Raw genomic sequence first — 17,282 nt, 5'->3', positions numbered from 1 at the left:
CAAAAAGTATTGATCTGGTGAAAATACAATATTTGCTGACCATCTTAGGTAGGCTAGTCTCACAATTCTCAAAATTAGATATTCGCATGAGAATAAGATTATGTCAAAATTCCGAAAAAAATTTGTTTTTATGTACACTTATGCGCTTGATTTGAAGCTCCATAAATGCTCTATCTATTTAGCAATATATTATTCATATTTACAAGAATATTTAATTTATTTGTTGTAGTTTACTTATAAAAAGAGAAAAAGTCGAAAATTTTAGTATGTAATTCATTTGACAATTACTGAAATATGTATGCAATTTGAAATGATTATTTTGAATGGTCGCAAGTCGAAAATGTGAAATTTTAGTGATATAAGTTTAATAAATTCGGTATAGATGTATTTCATCAAAATTTTAAACTTTAAAGTTACAAATTCCAAAAAGTTATACATACATACATATTTTTGCCGAATGATACTGCTTTGCTTTATGCTGCTGCTATTACCGCTGCTCCGCTTCCATTGCTGACCGAATTCTGCTGCTGCTCCTAGGGTTTGCCTCTGCTGATGGTTTTCTTCTACCGTTTTATAAGCCGTTGGTTAGCATATTTGTTGTTTTATGTATCATGGTATACTTGTAGTTTTGTGGTGGTATTTACGCCGTTATACTTGGCGTGGCGTGTTTTTTTACAATTTAAATATGGTCTGATGCTCTGTTATTTTGCATATTGGGTTTTTGGTACAGCCCCAGACCATCATTTTCATATGTATTTATGTAATTTTGTAACTTTCACATTTTTTAATTTTTGCAATTTTTATTATTATTTTTTTTTTTTTTGAAAGTTTTATATATTTTTTTTGTAAGTGTTTTTATAGTTTTTTAAAGAACTTTTTTTTTTGTGTAGTTTCTAGAGTTTTTAATTTGTTTTTTTGTAAAGCTTTTGCATTGTTACGTTTTTTTGGGATCTACTTATTTGCTTTTATTATTTTTTTGCATGCTTTTAAATTTTTGTACTTTTTGATTTTAAACTTTGCTTGTAGCTTTTGTTTTTATAACAATTTTGTCTATATGTGTATTTGTTGTAGTTTATTAATATTTCATTTTCTTCCGATTTTGTAATTTTTTGTATGTTTTTTTGATTTTATTAAGAAAATTTTTTTGGTTTCTCACTTTAATTACCCACACCTGTTGGTATTTTTTGGCTACGCGCCATATATGCGGGCTCTCGGCCATTTTAGACACCATGAAAAAGGTTCTGCCCACACACACTCACTCAACAATAAAACCCTTTTTATTTTCTTTAACTGGACTTAGTTTTATTAAAATTACTTTTACAACACAACTTTAAACTTATCTTAGTTTTAGTCTTTTATTATAACTTCTAATTTTTCACACAAGTTATATTTTCTGCACGACCGGCGTGTTTAGTTCAAAGTCACGAACATAGTGTACAAGTACAAGTGTGTTGACTTCTTTCTGACAGGCACTCCCTTAAGTGGGCATAACGGGAAAATCTGGGTTGCCATTGCTGTTTCGGTTGAAAAAGGTCAATTAGGGTTCTGTGCAGAGGCGTAAAAGATTGAAACAGGGTTTATGTAGTCACAAAAGTGTTGCTCCTGTTCCACAGCATTTTAATTTTATATCATGGCGAAAAGTGTTCAGTTCAGAGTTATTGATTTTCACTAAAAGTTTAATTTATTACGGAGGGTTGCTCCTTTAATTGTAAAAAGCAGAGAAAACGTAGAGTTTTTCAAATTATTGTGAAAAACTTTTTAATTTGAATTTCTGTACCCGATTTCACTATGAAAAACTGAAAAATGTACACTTATTGAAAACTCATTTGCACACACAATTTACACTTTGAATGTAATTGTGTTTTTATGCACAAAATTTTGAAACTAAAAACAAAATTTTCATTTGTCAGAAAAAATAAAGAAAAAACTGCCTAATGTCAAAAAACCCTATCGAAATACAAACTGGCTTGTTTGTTTTAATGAACTGCGTTGAATTTTTCTTGTATTTCGTTAGTTTTTTCAAATATAGTTCACATACTTTCACCAGTATTGAAACCTTATTGGCTCCCTCGACAAAAAATATAAGAGAAAATACAAGAAAAATACATAGAAAATAAAGTAGCGTCATATAGGAGTTTGATTTGTTTGCAATTACAGCACCATTGCAGGAGGCTTTCACAGCTACAAAAATTAAGGTGGATTTAAACAGACGCTTTGGTTGTGTTGCATTCATTAATTAATCTGTCGGGCGAAGTATCGAAAAATTTACATAAATGCTTTGGTTGCGTGCCTACGCTAAACTATATTTCAAAAAACTAACGAAATACAAGAAAAATACAACCTTTCATTAAAAACAAACGAGTCAGTTTGTTTTTCGATAGATTTTTTTGATATTCGACCGTTTTTTCTTTATTTTTTTTTCAGACAAATGAAAGTTTTTTTTTAGTTTGAAAATTTGGTGCATAAAAACACAATTAGAATCAAGTTTCTTGTGAAAAAAGTGAACCAGTAGAGAAAGAAATAATTTGCATTGTTTTATTGTTAAAAATGTTAATGTAAAAATAAAATGTAAAATATAAACAAAAACATGACAAACTCGCTAATTATGGGGGAATAGTGGCCTCGCTTTTTCATGATAGAAAATTTTTTTGTGTTTTGAAGTTCCGATAAAGTTTCGTTAGTTTTTTTAGCTTGAAATCCAAGCAAAAATAAAGTAGTGTCATATATGCTTTTGAAGTGACCAAAGCGTTTTATATAATTTTGCCCTTATGCATTTGTGTAAACAGCCTTAGAAGTGAAATCTTTCCATGTTACACGTGTGACGCTTTATATTTTGACTCTAATTTAAATAAATTTTGCTTTCCGTATGTTTCCGCATTGTTGCAGGCTACAAATCTAGTATTCTTATTTCCGCGGAAATATATGCAACTATTACATCTGTAAATACTACAAAGTTTTATTTAACTATTAAATGCAACTCAGCTTGAAGTACTCTTACGTACCAAAAATGCAAATCTAGACCTGAGATTTGCATCAGGTGAGCGAGGCTGTTTGTAGTTTTGACGTTTATCGCTTAGTTGACACACTTGGTATAGGTACACTATGGTCACGAATTGATTTGCCATTTTTCTATTTTGCTGAATCCAATTCGCACTGCTGAGTACAATTGACACTGCTGTTCAGCAACAGCTGACAGTGATGCCAGTTGCACTCAGAGGTGTATTCAATGCGTGAAGGCTGGGTAACGCAGTGCGGTTATACCACCTTTCCTTAGAAAAAAGAAGAATCTGACAAGTTGATCAGATTTGTCATATTCTTCTTGTTCCTATGACTTAAAATTGTTTTGGTTGAATGAATGTATGATATTAGGATGTTCCTCCCTTTTTTTCATTCGTTCAATCAGAACAATTTTTTTTTACTTTTTACATATGAAATTTTGTTAATATTCAATTACTTATGTGTAAATTATTTTCTAATTTCTATTGCATTAATGTATTATATATATTTATTACAAATAGTGCGTACATATTAATATTTGGTTTGATTTACATGTCAATCGAAATGTAACTTAAATTTCCTAACTTTAAAAATTTTTTTTTGTTTTCGTATATTAATATAAATTTTAATTTGAGATTTCATGCTTCAATAACAGAATAATGAAAACATAAAATTAGTTACAAGTTAGTTTGTAAATTTGTATGGAAGAAAAAAAATTTTAGTTTACCTTATTGACTCGGTTTTTGTGAACTGTTTTTTCTTTTTTATTCATTTCATCTAAAACCGTGACATTAACTCCATCAATTTTTGTGACTATATATGGTACTTTATAAATACTTTCGTGTTTATTTCTAGGTTCTTTTTGTACTACTATTTTATGTTGTTGTTGTTGTTGTAGCAGTGCTTCGCCCCACCTAACAGACGCGACCGATCACAAACTGTCAGCAATATCCTCTAACGGGAGTCCAAGGAAACTTGCTGTTTCAACAGGGGTGGACCATAGGGAAAGGGGTGTTAGAGGCGTTGGTTCCACATTACAATCATAGAGATGGTTGGTGTCATGTGGGGACACATTGCAAGCGGGGCATACATTTTGTATGTCGGGGTTGATTCTGGATAGGTAAGAGTTTAACCTGTTACAGTATCCAGAGCGAAGTTGAGCCAGAGTGACACGCGTTTCCCTGGGGAGTATGCGTTCCTCTTCCGCAAGTTTTGGAAACTTTACTTTGAGTACTGGATTCACCGGGCAATTCCCGGCATAAAGTTCCGACGCCTGTTTGTGGAGTTCACCAAGGACCTGCTTGTGTTTTTTCGCTTCATACGGTTGGGTTCTCAGGTGCCGTATTTCCTCAAAATGCTTACGGAGATGACTCCTTAAGCCCCTAGGCGGTGCTGGCTCGTCAATCAGATGTCTGTTGGGATGCCCAGATTTCTGGGTATTCAACAGGAACTGTTTGGTCAGCATTTTATCGTTTATATTAATAGCTAACGGACGCGCCCTCTTATCATATAGATCCTTATTTTTAATTTTATGCTTATTAATTAAATCTTTTGCTATTTATGTATTCTTTGTAGTCTATATTTTACTTCTTTTGCATAATTTTCAACATTGTAAATTGGATCGATTGGTTCCTTTTGAACTTCATTTGGTAAGGTAACATTTCTACCGAATACTAATTCGTTTGGAGTAAATCCATTATCAAAAACTGTACTAGGATTTGTATTATGCAAAAATGTAAAATATTTCAAATAAACGTCCCATTCGGGGAAGTTATCGTCTAGAAAAGCTCGTAAATATTCATTAAACACCCGATGATTTCTTTTAATTGTACCTAGGGTTTCATTATGGTAAGCTGTAGAAAAATTATGTTCGATTTTGAGGAGTTTATTTAATTCAGAGAAAATTTCATTTTTATATTCGGTTCCTAAATGGGTTTTAATTGATTTCATTATGCCATAAATGAGGATGAAGCCTTCAAAAATGGCAGTTGCAATTGTTTTTGCTGTCTTATCAGGGATTGATATTGTAACTAGGTATTTGCTTAAGTCGCACATAATGGTAACCGCGAACCTATTCCCATTATTCGACTCAGGCAAAGGTCCTATTGTATCTATAACTACGACATCGAAAGATTTGCAGGGTGTTGGTGTAAGCACCAAATTTTCTTTGGTTTTTGGCTTGACTTTATTCAAAAGGCACTTTTTGCAATTTTTGACGTATGTGGCAATATCACGGGTCATACCTTTCCAATAATATTTTGTACGTATTTTTGCGTAAAGCTTTTTATTTCCGCAGTGACCACCTGATATCGGGTCATTGTGGTAAATTTCCATTAGTTTAAGTTTTTTGTCGTTGTCCGTAACTGTTTCGACAGGTTCTATTAATAGTATTTGTAAATTTTTTAAAAATTGAATTCCCGTTACTTTTAAAATTTGAAATAGAAAAATTTTAAAAATATTTACCTTATTGCCATTCTGCTTGCTTAATATTGTTGTTACCAGCTTCTTTTTCAAGTTTCAAAAGTAATTCATCTAATTGCATTATTTTGTTAGTGCACACAATATTAAGTAACTCGAGTTTTTTATGTTTTAAATGCGCATATATTTTTAAATTGATTTTATCATTATCGTTGTCATGACAAATTTGGCTTTTTATCCTATGGATTTTCTTGGAAAAATTATATGAAAATTTGTCGAATACCTGTAATTTAATATTTTTTTCGTTTATGTCCTCAGCCGATTGTTGTAGTTGTTCGTGACGTTTCGTCATAGACTTCGTCTGTACTGCTAAAATTTGATTATTGGAATTTTTAAGTTCTTGAATTGAAATTCGCAGATTATCCTTTAATATATTCTATGGTAAAATTATATTCGGACAATTCCAAACGGATTCTAGAAAGTTTCGACGACGGATCTTTCATATTAAATAGATAAACTAGTGGACGATGATCTGATTTAACTTTGAAGTGAGTGCCATAGATATATGCACGAAATTGCTTTATTGCAAAATATATTACCAAAAGTTCTAATTCTATTATTGTTTTATTTTGTTTTCATTTGCTAAAGGATTTTGAAGCAAAACAAATTGGAAAGTCGTTACCATTATGATTTTGACCCAGTATCGCACCACAACCAACTTTGAAGCATCTATAATGTTAACTACTTTGTACTCTTTAATTTAATTTTTAAAATAATTTTTAATTCAGTTTTCGTGTTAACTTAAAAATTTTTGAATAACTTCAAACAATAAAATTCTAATTAGTATTAAAATATTTAAAACTCAAAAATAACCAAAAATAAATTTTTAAAAATAAAATAAATATTTGGTTGATTACTAAAAATATTGGCGATTCTACCAACGGACCTAATTTTTAAACCTATATTTGATACAAATGCTGAATGTGGCGCTTTACGTACCACAGTGCTACTGAACAATACAATACCGCAAATAGAAGTGCAACTAAGTGACGTGCTACCAAAGAAAAGTTTTATTAAGTTGTCTGAACCAATTGCAGACTATCTACCGGTTTCGGCAAATGTGCACACGATCCAATACAAAAATGCGTGAACTGATTTCTCGAAGAAATGTTAAATCAAAAATATGTACAAGATTTAGTGAAGATTAAATAGTGAATTCTAAAACGAAATTTATCTAAAAATAACTCTCTAAAATTGTGCGCAAATATCATCAAATATTTATATGAAGTGAACTAAAAAAGTTATTATACTAAAACAAACATCCAAATTTAAAAATTTATTATACAAAGATATAACTATGAACTACATATATTTATATATATACAAATATAAATAAACTATCTACGTAAATACAAATATTAAAAACTTTATTATCGATATTTAAAAACTTAAAATTTGACTAATTACTTAAAAATTAAAAACTATTTACAATTGAGTTATCCACTTCACTACAACAAGAGCTATTACAACAATTTTACGCACAATACACACAAGAACGGATTTAAAATATAAGACATCACGATGAAAATGACGAGATTTATAAAGAAAACCACAAAGCCATTGCATAAACAGCAACAACGATGTATTTAATTGTTATCACGTCCAAACACGCAATTGATTCCCTTAAAATCTCTAAAATCATCAATCAACTACTTATTAATTTTAATATTTTTTTTATTAAATTTAATTTTATGTAAGTATAATTTTTATTTTAATATTAAAATTAAAATTTTCAATTATAATTTAAATTAAAATTTTAAACCCTTTAAATTTTCAAATTTATTTTAAGATTATTTTTATATTTAAACAATCTTATAGAAATTATTTAAATTTACTTATTTTTTTTTTTATAAAAAGAAATATTTTATTTAAATTTTAACTCCCTTTCCAAAAAAATTTTAAATATTTTTATTTTAATATTTTAATATTTTGTTTTAATATTTTAAATTAATATTTTAATATTTTATATGGTTCCACGTTCACCAATACGAACTCGTAATTTTACAAATTGTGAAAATCAAAATAACAACCATACAAAAAACATCATGGCTCACAATGCAACTCAAAATTCTAACATTAATACAACACAAAACAACATCTCTAATTTAACACAAGATACTTCAACACAAGATAACTTTAAAAATTTTCCTTCTACTAAATCCATTAAATTACCACAATTTTGGCAAGATTGTCCTGATACCTGGTTTTTACTTGTTGAAGGACAATTTGAAATTAATAATATCACTGATGATAATTTAAAATTTCAAAATGTTCTAGTTACCCTTCAACGAGATACTATTTCTAAAATTTTTGACATTATTAACCCTCCTCCTCTTTTCAATAAATATAATATAATTAAAAATATTTTATGCGAAAGATTATCACTTAGTGAAGAAAAAAGATTAGAAGAATTATTTTCAAAAACTGAACTTGGTGATCGTTCACCATCTGAATTATTCAGATTTATGAAATCACTTAAAGGTACTGACTCCATTGTAAGTCAAGAATTACTTTTCAAATTATGGATTCGTAAATTGCCACAAGAAATACAAATGCATTTAACTTCTAATAACAATCAAAATAAAGATGAAGTAATTATTTTAGCTGACACACTTTTTGATTTAATCAACAAACCTCATTCTTCCAAATCTCCTATAGTTTCCAGTATAAATAATAATATTTTAGAACAATGCGTTAAAAATTTAACTGAATTAACTTCTTCTACTAAATCTATTCAATTACCACAATTTTGGCAAGATTGTTCTGATACCTGGTTTTTACTTGTTGAAGGACAATTTGAAATTAATAATATCACTGATGATAATTAAAAATTTCAAAATGTTCTAGTTACCCTTCAACGAGATACTATTTCTAAAATTTTTGACATTATTAACCCTCCTCCTCTTTTCAATAAATATAATACAATTAAAAATATTTTATGCGAAAGATTTTCAATTAGTGAAGTAAAAAGATTAGAAGAATTATTTTCAAAAACTGAACTTGGTGATGGTACTGACTCCATTGTAAGTCAAGAATTACTTTTCAAATTATGGATTCGTAAATTGCCACAAGAAATACAAATGCATTTAACTTCTAATAACAATCAAAATAAAGATGAAGTAATTATTTTAGCTGACACACTTTTTGATTTAATCAACAAACCTCATTCTTCCAAATCTCCTATAGTTTCGAGTATAAATAATAATATTTTAGAAAAATGCGTTTAAAATTTAACTTAATTAACTTCTTCTACTAAATCTATTCAATTACCACAATTTTGGCAAGATTGTTCTGATACCTGGTTTTTACTTGTTGAAGGACAATTTGAAATTAATAATATCACTGATGATAATTAAAAATTTCAAAATGTTCTAGTTACCCTTCAACGAGATACTATTTCTAAAATTTTTGACATTATTAACCCTCCTCCTCTTTTCAATAAATATAATACAATTAAAAATATTTTATGCGAAAGATTTTCAATTAGTGAAGTAAAAAGATTAGAAGAATTATTTTCAAAAACTGAACTTGGTGATGGTACTGACTCCATTGTAAGTCAAGAATTACTTTTCAAATTATGGATTCGTAAATTGCCACAAGAAATACAAATCCATTTAATTTATAATAACAATCAAAATAAAGATGTAGTAATTATTTTAGCTGACAAACTTTTTGATTAATCAACAAACCTCATTCTTCCAAATCTCCTATAGTTTCGAGTATAAATAATAATATTTTAGAAAAATGCGTTTAAAATTTAACTTAATTAACTTCTTCTACTAAATCTATTCAATTACCACAATTTTGGCAAGATTGTTCTGATACCTGGTTTTTACTTGTTGAAGGACAATTTGAAATTAATAATATCACTGATGATAATTAAAAATTTCAAAATGTTCTAGTTACCCTTCAACGAGATACTATTTCTAAAATTTTTGACATTATTAACCCTCCTCCTCTTTTCAATAAATATAATATAATTAAAAATATTTTATGCGAAAGATTATCACTTAGTGAAGAAAAAAGATTAGAAGAATTATTTTCAAAAACTGAACTTGGTGATCGTTCACCATCTGAATTATTCAGATTTATGAAATCACTTAAAGGTACTGACTCCATTGTAAGTCAAGAATTACTTTTCAAATTATGGATTCGTAAATTGCCACAAGAAATACAAATGCATTTAACTTCTAATAACAATCAAAATAAAGATGAAGTAATTATTTTAGCTGACACACTTTTTGATTTAATCAACAAACCTCATTCTTCCAAATCTCCTATAGTTTCCAGTATAAATAATAATATTTTAGAACAATGCGTTAAAAATTTAACTGAATTAACTCCTTCTACTAAATCTATTAAATTACCACAATTTCGGCAAGATTGTCCTGACACCTGGTTTTTACTTGGTGAAGGACAATTTGAAATTAATATTATCACTGATGATAATTTAAAATTTCAAACTGTTCTAGTTACCCTTCAACGAGATACTATTTCTAAAATTTTTGACATTATTAACCCTCCTCCTCTTTTCAATAAATGTAATATAATTAAAAATATTTTATGCGAAAGATTTTCACTTAGTGAAGAAAAAAGATTAGAAGAATTATTTTCAAAAACTGAACTTGGTGATCGTTCACCATCTGAATTATTCAGATTTATGAAATCACTTATAGGTACTGACTCCATTGTAAATCAAGAATTACTTTTCAAATTATGGATGCGTAAATTGCCGCAAGAAATACAAATCCATTTAACTTCTAATAACAATCAAAATAAAGATGAAGTAATTATTTTAGCTGACAAACTTTTTGATTTAATCAACAAACCTCATTCTTCCAAATCTCCTATAGTTTCGAGTATAAATAATAATATTTTAGAACAATGCATTAAAAATTTAACTGAATTAACTACTTCTACTAAATCTATTAAATTACCACAATTTTGGCAAGATTGTCCTGATACCTGGTTTTTACTTGTTGAAGGACAATTTGAAATTAATAATATCACTGATGATAATTTAAAATTTCAAAATGTTCTAGTTACCCTTCAACGAGATACTATTTCTAAAATTTTTGCCATTATTAACCCTCCTCCTCTTTTCAATAAATATAATACAATTAAATATATTTTATGAGAAAGATTTTCACTTAGTGAAGAAAAAAGATTAGAAGAATTATTTTCAAAAACTGAACTTGGTGATCGTTCACCATTTGAATTATTCAGATTTATGAAATCACTTATAGGTACTAACTCCATTGTAAGTCAAGAATTACTTTTCAAATTATGGATTCGTAAATTGCCACAAGAAATACAAATCCATTTAACTTCTAATAACAATCAAAATAAAGATGAAGTAATTATTTTAGCTGACAAACTTTTTGATTTAATCAACAAACTTCATTCTTCCAAATCTCCTATAGTTTCGAGTATAAATAATAATATTTTAGAACAATGTGTTAAAAATTTAACTGAATTAACTACGGCTATTTATCGAAATTTAAATAAAATTTCTAATGATATTAATCAATTACAAATCATTTTAAGATTTAAAGATAGAAATAGATCTAAATCTCGAAATTTTTCAAGATCCAGAAATTTTTCAAACAATCGTAATTTTAATTCACAAACAAATATTTGTTGGTATCACAAAAAATTTAAGAATAACGCTCTTAAATGTATACACCCATGCAATTTTAATCAAAATCATAATTCAAATTCCGGGCAAAATTTAAACTGAAAAAATCCATTATGACGGCGACGGATAATGAAACTATTATTAAACCTACTCGTCGCCTATTCATTTTTGATAAATTCAATAAACTTAATTTTCCTATTGATACCGGCGCAGTTGTATCTGTTATTCCTTTTTCTAAATTTAATATTTATAAATGAAATTCGGATCCTACTTTGACTGCAGCAAACGGTTCTTCAATTGAAACTTTTGGTACAAAACTACTTAAAACTGATTTAGGTTTAAGAAGAGATTTTGAATTTCCATTCATTATTGCGAATATTGATATACCAATTTTAGGAGCAAACTTTTTAGAAAAATTCGGTTTTATTGTCCATATTAAAAATAAAGAAATAATGGATTCTACTACAAAAATTTAAGTTGCTGGATCTTCTGGATTTTCTGATATTTCTCACTCAAAATTCCTATTTTCGAAAATAAGTTTTCAAAATTACTTAATGAATTTCGGTCTATTACCTGTGAACCAGATTATACTAAAAAAGTTAAACACCATACGGTTCACAGGATAGAAACAAAAGGTATTTTACCATTTTCGAAACCCAGACGTCTTGATCCAATCAAACTTAAAATTGCTAAAACTGAATTTGAATTTTTAGTTAAAACGGGTATATGCAGACCCTCAAATTCTCCTATTGTATCTCCACTTCATCTCGTTCCTAAAAAAGAACCAAATGATTGGAGACCTTGCGGAGACTATGAAAGACTTAATTTTATTACTACACCAGATCGGTATCCTTTACCAAATTTTTTCCAAAATTGATCTTGTGCGTGCTTACCACCAAATTACAATGGCAGAAGAAGACATTCATGAAACTGCAATAACTACCCCTTTTGGAATGTTTGAATTCGTAAGAATGCCCTTCGGTTTACGAAACAGTGCTCAAACTTTCCAACGCTTTATTAATGAAGCATTTTCTAATTTCGATTTTGTATTTACATACATTGATGACATTCTTTTTGCCAGTGATAATGAAGATCAACATATAAATCATTTAAAATCAGTTTTCAAAAGACTTGAAGAATATAATTTAAATATCAAACCTTCAAAATGTACTGTCGGTGTAAATAAATTAAATTTCTTAAGTTACGAAATTTCAGGCGAAGGTATTAAACCATCTTTAGATCGAATTGAAATCATAACAAATTTTGAAAAACCAATTTCTATAAATAAATTACAAAAATTTTCAGGTATGATAAATTACTTTAACAAATATATTAAAATGTTAGCAACAGAACTTAGTCCTCTGCATGAAATGTTAACACATGCAATTAAAAACAAACTCAAACAATTAAATTGGACAAATGAAACCACAACAGCTTTCGAAAGTGTTAATAAACTTTTTCTAAAAATACTTTACTTACACATTTCGACAAAAATGGTACTTTATCATTAGCAGTAGATGCATCAAATGTTGCTATTGGAGCAGTTCTTCAACAAAATAGCAATAATATACTAGAACCTTTAGCTTATTTTTCAAGAAAATTAACTACAACTGAAACTAAATATTCAACATTTGATCGTGAACTTTTGGCAATTTATAAGTCAATTAAAAATTTTAAACATTTTCTTGAAGGTAGCACTTTTACAATTTATACTGATCATAAACCTTTAATTCATGTTCTAAATTCTAAAGTGGATAGATCTCCTCGTCAGCTAAGTCATCTTGAATATATTGCTCAATTTACAAAAGATATTCAATATATACGTGGAAAAAACAACATAGTTGCCGACACACTTACCCGTATTCCAGAAATAAATACAATTTCAACTCAAGATATAAATTTAGAAACTTTATATAAAGAACAACAAATTGATACATTTTTACAAAAACCATTTTTGATCACAATTCTAAAAATAATTTAAAAGAAAATCATATTCCAGTTATTAATTTATTTATTTATTCTATGAGAATAATTATATTTGACAAAATTCACTCATTATCTCATCCAAGTATAAGAACAACTAGAAAATTTATTCAAAATAAATATTATTGGCCCAACATGCGTAAAGAAATTAACGATTGGACTTCATCTTGTATCAATTGCCAAAAATCCAAAATTTCAAGACATACTAAATATCCTATTCAAAAAATTCAAATACCATCAGGTCGATTTGAACATATTCATATGGATATTGTTGGACCTCTTCCAGTTTCGAATGAAAATTGTAACCTCATACACAAAATCTTGACTATAAGCCATCAGCAATTTCATGACGACAACATAAAGAAAATACAAATGACGCTTAAAAGAAATAATTATCCTGACTACCTTATATCTGACCTTATAGAACAAAAATTAAATCAAATTCAACAAAACCAATCACTAGCAACAACAACAAACAATGAAACGAAACAATATCACAGTGTCACTCATATTCCCAGGCTAACAGAAAATTTAACACAAGACGTAATTAAACAACAGAACATCAAAATAGCTTACAAATCCAACCATACATTATCAAGATGCTTTACAAAAACAAAAACCCCTATAAACAGAGAACAACAAAGCAATGTGGTTTACAAATAGAATGCAAAGGGAATAACGAAGAAAAATGCAACAAAGTTTATATAGGAACAACTAAGCGCGCTTTGGGTACACGATTAGCTGAACATGAAGCTGATATTAGGAAACAAAAACAAAATACAGCTCTCTCACAACACGTAATAACACACAACCACGTCGCTGACTTCGAAAACACGAAAATAATAGACAAAGAAGCTAGAGAGAAAAAACGATACACCTTGGAAAGCCTACGAATTTTGCAAAATAGGGAAAAGACTATGAATAAGAAAGAGGACACAGATGGTATCGCTGCCACTTACATATTATGTTTATAACATTTTACTTTTAGTATGACAAGTGTACCACAGTAGATGGTATCGTTTTATTTTTTATTTTATATTTTTAATCTTCCATATTTTTTAATCTTTTTTCTTGTAATTATGTTTTATTTCTTTAATTTAATGCCGTAATTCAAATGTAAGTGGAAATTTGAAAACTTATAAATCAATGTTAAATGTTAATATGTGTAATTGTGATAATTTCAAATTAATGTTGTTGTTTTCGTGTTTTTATTGTTAATAAATACAGAATTGCTCCAGAAGAAGCCAAGGAAATTTGGCGAAACGTCGAGCTGTAAGGTGAAATAAATTGTTTTATTTGCACTAGTTCAGAATAGATCGGAAAAGCTTAACAAAAATATATGAAAATTGTTATCTTTTAACAATTATTGACAGATTTTCACGTTGGCCTGAAGCTTATCCACAAAGATATTTCAACAAATACTATAGTAAAAACTTTTATTCAAAATTATATACCATTGAATATTACAGTAGATCAAGGTTCACAATTCGCCTCAAAATTTTTTACGGAATTAACTAAACTTTTAGGTTCTCGTAAAATTCATACATCTCCTTACCATCCCCAAGCAAATGGCATGATAGAGAGATTTCATCGAACTATAAAAGCAGCAATTATAGCATCAAACGACTCGGTTCATTGGTCTGACATTTTACCATTCATTCTACTTGTTTTACGAACTTCTATTAAGGAAGATTTAAAATGTTCATCTACTTAACTTGTTTATGGGCAAACACCGTAAGATAATATTTTTCGCTTGTTCGTTCTAAAGTTTTTCATCATAACAAAGAAAACTTTTTCGTTCCTAAAAAATTAGAAAATTGTGAGTATGTTTTTGTTAAAGTTTTTCGTAAATCTAATTTAGTATCACCTTATGAAGGACCTTTTAAAGTTATCTCTAAGAAACATAAAACATTTACAATTCAGTACAAAAATACCATGAAAAATATTTCAATTGATTTACTTAAACCAGCAAACATACTTATTAACACTAATTTAAATACAAATACATTAAACAACAAAAAACAAAAAAGGTTACATTTTTTAATTAATAATTTGTTTGTTTTAAATTTTCTTGGAAGGGGAGTAAATATAGTGTTAACTACTTTGTACTCTTTACTTTAATTTTTAAAATAATTTTTAATTCAGTTTTCGTGTTAACTTAAACATTTTTGAATAACTTCAAACAAGAAAATCATAATTAGTATTAAAATATTTAAAACTCAAAAATAAACAAAAATAAATTTTTAAAAATAAAATAAACATTTAGCTTATTACTAAAGCATCTACCGTAATTAAAAATTCTTTGGTGAAATCTGGATATTGTAATAATTTTGGAGAAATCAGACTTTTTCATGCCGTATCCCAATTAAATTCAACCTTTTTTCTACTCAAACGATTCAATGGAGCTGCTAAAGAAGAAATTTGGAATAAATCTCCTATAATAATTTGCAAATGCCACGAATCTTCGGACAGCATCTTTATCGCGTGGCTTAGGATACCTTTTAATTGCTTCAATTTTTGAATCGTCTGGTAGCAGTCCATTCGCTGAGCATTTATGCCCTAAGAAAGTTACTTCAGGTCGAAAGAAAATTAAATTTTTTTGGGTTAAGTCGCAAGTTGAACTTTCTACAGGTCTCGAAAACTTTTTTTAGATTAGTGAGATGATGTGCTTCGCTACATCCAATTACTATTATATCGTCTACATACATAAAGGCTTGGTTTGGTGAAATACCAGAAAATGTAATTGACATCATTCTTGAAAATGAATTTGGAGCCACGTTTAAACCAAATGGTAACACCTTCCATTGAAAAGCTCCGCGGTTAGTACTAAAAGATGTTATGTCTCTTGAATCTTTGTGAAGTGAAATTTGGTGAAAACCGAAAAAATATCTAAAGTAGAGAAGAATTTCGCACGGCCAAGGTTATCCAAAATATCGTCTTCACGTGCCAAAGGAAATTTACGGCAATTAACTTTTTATTTACAGCCCTAAAGTCAACGCACATTCTATACGATTTTTGACCATTTAGGACTTTTTTCGGTACCAAAATCATGGGACTGTTATAATTGGAACAACTATTTTCGATCAGATCGTTTTCCAATAATTTATTAACCTGTTTATTTATTTCTTCGCGCTGAGAGTACGGTAGGCGGTAATTTTTATTGTATACTGGTGTCGTATCGTTTAGTCTTAGTTTTTGTTCATAAAAATTGTTTATTGTCATTTTATCATTGTTTAGCGCAAAAATATCGGAATATTGTAAACATAAGTTAATAAACTTATTTTCAGCATAATTAGGTATTTGTTTTTCTAAAATGCTTTTAGGTTCTTTAATACGACTATCTTGTTTTACTGGGTTATTGATTTTATAAACGTGATAATTAGAAAGTTTTTCTGTTTGAATGTTATTTACGTATTTTACGCTATTTGTGGTGTTTATTACTTTAATGATCGGATTACTAGTATCAACTATATATTTCGCTGTGAAAACACCGTCAGAAATCTCTTGAGAATCTACGAAAAGTGATTCTGAGTCTTTTTCCAAGCCGAAATTTCTATAAACTTCGCAACGAGGTGGTATGACAAATGTATCGCTTTCCATTCCGTGAAGGATGGGAAGTGCGATCTTTTCATTGCCTGTCCAGAAGGAAATGCAATTTGTTGCATAGCTGATATCGCATTTATTTGATTTTAAGAAATCCTTACCAAGTATTCCATCTGATGGAATGTTGAAATCATTGTCTACCACGTGTAACGTATGTTTGATATAAAAATGTGAGAAGTGTATGTTAGTTGTAAAAGTACCTAATGTAGAAACTGTATCTGTAGTTACTCCAGTAATATTAATTGTATCATTGTTATTAATTGACAAATTTTTATTAAGAGAAGAAATTTTAATTAACGAAATGTCGGCTTGTGTCGACTAGAAATGTACAAAATTTGTTAGAGCTAGTAATATTTATTTGTATAAAATCGGAATAATTTAAGTTAAGACAATAAACGTTTTAGAAGAAAAACTGTGAGCTGAATCAGTTAGTAATTTGTCTCGTCCCCCATCAGTGTTCGCTCTTGAGGGGCCTCCCTGTTTAAAGTCCGACCACTTGCGTTTCTACCTCTATTATTGGAAGTGTTAGAACCGTTATTATTGTTAGTACGACTATTGCTGCTGTTATTATTATTATTAGGCT

The sequence above is a fragment of the Eurosta solidaginis genome, chromosome 2, assembly GCF_040869045.1.
Source record: "Eurosta solidaginis isolate ZX-2024a chromosome 2, ASM4086904v1, whole genome shotgun sequence".
Taxonomy (NCBI): Eukaryota; Metazoa; Arthropoda; class Insecta; order Diptera; family Tephritidae; genus Eurosta; species Eurosta solidaginis.
This window is presented reverse-complemented; position numbering follows the sequence as displayed.